The sequence below is a fragment of the Pinus tabuliformis genome, chromosome Q, assembly GCF_031772625.1.
Source record: "Pinus tabuliformis cultivar Carrire ecotype Pingquan chromosome Q, CPIR1, whole genome shotgun sequence".
Taxonomy (NCBI): Eukaryota; Viridiplantae; Streptophyta; class Pinopsida; order Pinales; family Pinaceae; genus Pinus; species Pinus tabuliformis.
Window position 1 is genome coordinate 1,336,521,780 of NC_142296.1, and position 6,741 is coordinate 1,336,528,520.

The following is a 6,741-nucleotide window of genomic DNA, read 5'->3' on the forward strand; positions in this document are numbered from 1 at the left end:
AGGTGTTGTGGCAAATAATCATGTGAGAGTAAACCTTTGCATATAAGTCTTCAAGGAAGGATTTCGTTGTTGATATTGTTTTACATGCCTAATTGTCCCAATTCTCTTTCCTCCATTGTTTCTTGAAGAGACTAGTAGTCTTCTGCTAGTTTGTTATTTATGTACTATTATGAGAAATCATATAAATTATATTTTTTCTTGCATCAAATTTTTTTGTAAATGTATTCAAACATTTTGCAAGTGGTTCCCATCAAGTGTTGAATCCCATGGAAGCTATGTTTGGTGGACTCATGGAAGCTATGTTTGGTGGACTCATGGAAGCTATGTTTGGTGGAATCGCTGGGCAGGAGGTTGTGAAATCTTGTTATGGCAAGTTTCATCCACTTTTGCAAGTTTTATTTCTTTGGCACCCTACTTACTCTTTTTATGCATTTCTCTTAAATATCAAAGGAAGTGTACCCTTTTATATAGGCAAGGAAGGGAAAGGTAGAAGAGCATTCAATTATTTATTGTCTAATATTGATTTCTATATTCCTACTTGTGTAGTTCTTCTATTTCGATTCATTGGAATCTCTTCCTATATAACCCCTTGGGCCAGAGGATGTGAGACGTTTGAATAGTCTTTATGATGCTCATATTTCTATATTTGGAAAAAAGGTGCATAAAAAGTTGGAACATGCAAAATTCTTTGTTGTGGGGATGGTGCTTTGGGATGTGAGCTTCTAAAGAACTTATCCTCATGGGATCCAGGGAAAGAAAACTATAACAGATGATAACGTTATTGAGAAGAGAAATATTAGTAGACATTTCCTCTTTAGGGATTCTAATATTGGGTAGGCAATGTTAAGAGTGGCACCATCAACAACCAATGCAATCAACCAAAATTTGCAGGTTCAAGCAATGGAGAATCGTGTGAGCCCAGATACCGAAAATGTTTATGGCGATTCCTTCTAGATTGGTGAGGTTGATGTTATTTTGAATACTATAGACAATGTCATTGCCATGTTGTATGTAGATTCAAGGTGTGTTTACTTCTAGAAGCCATTGCTAGTTTGGAACACTGGGAACCAAGTGCAACACCCAAATGGTTATCCCTCACTTGACTGAGAACTATGGAGCATCACGAGATCCCCCTAAAAAGAAGGCACCCATGTGCACACTTCATTCATTTCCATGTCATATTCGCCACTGTCTCACATGGGAAAGGTCTGAATTTGAAGATCCCTTAGATAAAACTCCAACTAAGGCATACACTTTTCTTTTAAAAGTAGAAGAATACATAGAAAAATTCAAGTTCGCAGGGGATACTAAGGCCTGATAACTTCTAGATTCTCATGTCAATTGTTTGGTTACACACAAATATCTAACATTTAAAGATTGCGTCTTTTGGGCTAGAATCAAGTAAGTAATTAAATCTAAGTATTAGGGGTTTACGCAGTGCATTATATCCCCTTCCATTTTCCCTTCCCTTCCCTTTCGATTATTATATACTTTTCATTTCCATCTTTCATTGCAACAAATGTTAACACAATTTACTATTTACAAAAATATCAAATTTTAGTAAACTAAGGCATACACTTTTCTTTTAAAAGTAGAAGAATACATAGAAAAATTCAAGTTCGCAGGGGATACTAAGGCCCGATAACTTCTAGATTCTAATGTCAATTGTTTGGTTACACACAAATATCTAACATTTAAAGATTGCGTCTCTTGGGCTAGAATCAAGTAAGTAATTAAATCTAAGTATTAGGGGTTTACGCAGTGCATTATATCCCCTTCCATTTTCCCTTCCTTTCCCTTTCAATTATTATATACTTTTCATTTCCATCTTTCATTGCAACAAATGTTAACACAATTTACTATTTACAAAAATATCAAATTTTAGTAAACTAGATTTGCAAATCACTAACTCATTTGAGGATTTAGGTTTGAGGATTTATTTTCAAATCATGTGAAGCAACTTACTGTCAACTTCCATGAGGATGAAAATACAAGAGAAGGTGCACCATTCTATTCCTCTCCCAAGTGTTTCCCAAAGCCCTCCGCTTTTAGCAACTTACTCTCAACTTTCGTGAGGACGAAACTATAAGAGTAGGTGCACCATTATAGTCTTCTCCCAAGTGTTTCCCAAATCCCCTCCACTTTTCTTCCCACGATCCCAATCACATGTCCCTGATTCTTACAACCTCCATTTTAAAAGCTAATACATATGGCATTCCCATTCCCGATTAGACTTCAAATCCAAATTCAAGAAGATTGGTGCATGTGGTTGATAAAGTGCATATTCCAGTTTTCAAGCCAAAAGAAGGGGTGAAGATTGCCACAAATGAGAAAGCTACAGAAGTGAACCCTTCTTCTACATTGTATGATGATGATGATGATGATGTTGAACTGATTGACAAATTAATCACCACATTGCAACATGGTGTTCAAAATATACCTTCTGGCTTTCACATGAATCATATTAAGTTTGAAAATGTATTCTCTAACTTTCCTCATTAGTGATCCCTATTATCCTCTACTAATTACACAACTTCTCCTCCCTTAAATACAATATTTCAATTCAACACTATCCATTGGAAGAAAACTCAAGGCCATACTTCTTACTACCTTCAGTGTCATACTTCTTATGAGTACTATGCATGAGATAATAAAGCCAATATAACCACCATTTTCTACACAAACTGGAAAAACTCTTCTTAGACCAGAGTTGCACAATTACATGGGATATTGCTTACAACTATATTTAATGACCTTTTAAATTCATATGGGAAATCTCTTTTCAACAACAATTGGGATGAAAATTAATAACATAACATATAAACAATATTGATAATTTTAAGCCTTATGTATGTAAATTATTTTACAACAAAATATCAAATCCTTTTTTGTTTATTAAGAAAGTATCATAGTTGAATAACAATCAATTTGTTAAAATTCTTAAAAACTATTAAAATTGTTTTTTATACAATAATAATTAAACCATTAATCTCAAAAACTCAATTAGAATGCACGAAAAAATAAATTAAAAATTACAAAAATAAGTGATAATATATGTCTAGAAAAAACACATAGGTCGTTATTAATATGGAGCTTGCATTAAAAATATAATTGTGTTTTACATTCACAATAGGGTTTTACTCATTATTAATAAAATATGTATTAGAAATAATAAGATCTCAATCATTATTATTAATCTGCTTCGCATTCTCTTCAATTGTTAAGATAAAGATGATTAATATTTTTACATTCACAATAGGGTTCTACTCATTATTAATAAAATATGTATTAGAAAGAATAAGATCTCAATCATTATTATTAATCCCCTTTGCATTCTCTTCAAATGTTAAGATAAAGATGATTAATGTTTTTACATTCACAATAGGGTTCTACTCATTATTAATAAAATATGTATTAGAAAGAATAAGACCTCAATCATTATTATTAATCCCCTTTGCATTCTCTTCAATTGTTAGGATAAAGATGATTAATGTCCACCATGAATGTATGTGTTAATTATGGCGTTTCCATATTTGTCTCTACGTTATTAGATTAATTTTGTCACTTAATTTTCATAGTATATTATAGGTTAGCTACAAATCATGAAAATTTATTGTCTCCTATGTTGTTTAGGCTTGATGGTGAATGTATTAAATATTCATTAAGGGAAGGTCCTTTTTCAAGTGCAAAGGGATTTTCGTATAGGAAAATGCGTGGAAAATAGGATGGCTCTTCCTTCCTTGAATTCTTCAAGTAATGTATGGAAGACTTTTTTTACAAAAATGATAGATATTTTCCATGTGTGGTGTCATGAGAAACATGGATTATTATAAATACAATCTTATTTCTAGATAAATCTTTCCCTTCATTTTAAGTCCCTCTTCATTTGAAGGATGTTATATGTTTGAAACCATTTTATTCATTTAAATTAGGCATAGGATCAAGGACCAACAATTAGGCATAACCTTGTTAGCACTAGAAAAAAGAATTAGCAAGGTGTTGGTGAGTGAAGGTTGGTACTTGAGTGCATGAATGGTCTATTGTGGCACAAAAGCATGGATTTGATTTCATTGTTCTTGTTTGTGTGTGTGTGTTGAAAAATGTAGATAATTAAAAGAAATCACAATAGGGAGCCAAATAAGTTATCAAACAATTTATTATGGTTCTTATTGGACTGCATGTAAAAATAAATAAGACGATGACCCCCTCCTAAGCACTAATTTTCCTTTATAGTTTGAAGATGGGAAGATTAATAACATTGTTCATGATGGTAAACCTAATATAGTTGTTGAGGGACTTATTATACTATCTTAAATATAGATAATTAAAAGAATTCACAAAAGGGAGCCAGATAAGTTATCAAAAAATTTCTTATGGTTCTTATTGGACTGCATGTACAAAAATAAATAAGACGATGACCCCCTCCTAAGCACTAATTTTCCTTTATAGTTTGAAGATGGGAAGATTAATAATGTTGTTCATGATGGTAAACCTAATATAGTTGTTGAGGGACTTATTATACTATCTTATATATGATATTTTACTTTCGATATTTCCTTTTTAAACTTCAAAATCATTATTCTTGATTTAGTACTCATAAGATTTAAGGTTTTCTCTTTAATACAAAGTCTTTTAAAAGAAAATATATAATGAATTTTTTTTTTTAACAATTTTTTTTTTCTTTTCAATTTTGTAATTCCATGCACATATCAACCATCACTTTTGTCTCCCAAACACTATTTTAAAAAACAAACAACTTTAAAAACATAATAATGAAAATATTTTATTTTAAACAAATTTATTTTTTCAATTTTGTAATTCCATGCACATATCAACCATCACTTTTGTGTCCTAAACACTATTATAAAAAACAAACAACTTTAAAAATATAATAAATAACAAGTCATTACTTGCCCAAAAAAATTCTACTATTATACTAAATATTAAAAATATTTACTTACTAAAAATCATAAAATAAAATATCCAAAGATTTATTAAAATATTTAAATAGAAAATAAAACTTTTTTATGAAAAATTAAGATTATTATATTTCTACTCACAATTTTAACTGTTATAAACTTAAATGCAAGTAATTTTCCTTTAACTAACACTAATTTTCTTGAGCAAGTGATTTCACTTTTACAAAATTTATCTCATTTTTTCCTATTTCCACCTATTAATACCTAAAACAATTTTTAAACGTAAACAAATATTTCCAAATCACAATTTTTAAACGTAAACAAATATTTCCAAATCACTGTTATGTTGCACCCAACATTTGGCTATTTCAAAAAACACCTATCAATACCTAAAACAATTTTAAAACATAAAAAAAAATTCGGAATGCCTTTTGTTAGCAATCCATTCTCGCGTTTCGAGAAAGTAACTTGACACGCCGCTACGGTTTTGAATACGTTTCATATCCATCTTCGTCTTCCCCATTTTGGGTGCTCTCTACGCCAGCTCCGGTGCCAACATGGCTCGCTGGCTGTTTGGGGAAGCATCGTAATATAAATGCTCTCTTTCTATCATACTGGTTCCCATAACCGATTTTCTGGTGTGTTTTTGTTTTTGTTTTTGTTTTTGTTTATGTTTGTTTGTTTTTCTTTCTGATTTTTTGTTATTTCTCTTTCAATATTAACATATAGAAGGAAAATACTTAAAATGAGTTTTAAGTAGTTAAATTTTATGTTAGTTATTAACTATTATTAATTTGAAATTATTATTAACTATTAATTAATTATTAATTTAATGGTTGTTTTTTTTTCAATCGTTTAACATCCAATCTGAATGTGCAAAGTGGTCCAAAGTGACACATGGAAAAGTCTTTCTCAAAGGGAACACCTTACAACGTAATTAAATAATTAAAAATATAATAAAGATAAAAATCACCATGATAAAATAATTAAAATTATTTTAATCATATTAATTTCAACCATTATCACCAAAATAAAATAAAAAAAATTAAGTTTCTCTAGGCTTGACCTACAGCTTGAGAAACTGTGACCAAGGGGCATCTATGCTCTCAAAGTTACCAAGGGATCATAAAAAAATTAAGTTTCTCTAAGCTTGACCTGCAGCTTGAGAAACCGTGACCAAGGGGCATCTATGCTCTCAAAGTTACCAAGGGATCATCACTGGATTTTAGTTGTCTCATCCTCCTAGCACGAGCGCAACAACCTCCATAAGGTTTAAGTTACCAGGGGATCATGATCGGATTTTAGTTGTCTCCTCCTCCTAGCACCAACGCAACAACCTGCATAAGGTTTAATCCTGGGTCGCCTTGCTGACGATAATCCTAGATCGCTTTGCTGACGAGTACCATCCTCAATAGGTTGTGTTAGTGAGACTTGACAAATTTAAATCTAAATTATAATTTTAATATTTTTGAGTTCAACCATTATCACTCCATAAAATTTTGAAATTTAAGAACAAAATTTTGAAATTTAAGAATAAAATTTTGAAATTTTAGAACAAAATTTCGAAAATTAAAAATAAAATTTCCAAATTTAAGAACAATTTTTTTAGTAGAAATCACATAGGAGAAATTTTTCCAACCAGGCTTGGAATTTGACGTTCTACAAAACATTTCTTGGGTTTTTAAACGTACTTGATGGTTTAAAAATATTTGAAAACGTTGCAAGTGACATGTAAAAAAATCTAAAACAGTAAATTTAATTTAACCATCATAATCCATAGTAACCAATAACAATGACTATAGCTTGGAATTCCAGAGTGGAA

The 6,741-nt window shown here is 30.7% G+C and overlaps 1 pseudogene; it reads left to right on the top strand.

The window, feature by feature from the left end:
* Positions 1 to 266: 266 nt before the first annotated feature.
* On the top strand, positions 267 to 5,546 carry LOC149224785 (ubiquitin-activating enzyme E1 1-like; annotated as a pseudogene).
* Positions 5,547 to 6,741: the final 1,195 nt, after the last annotated feature.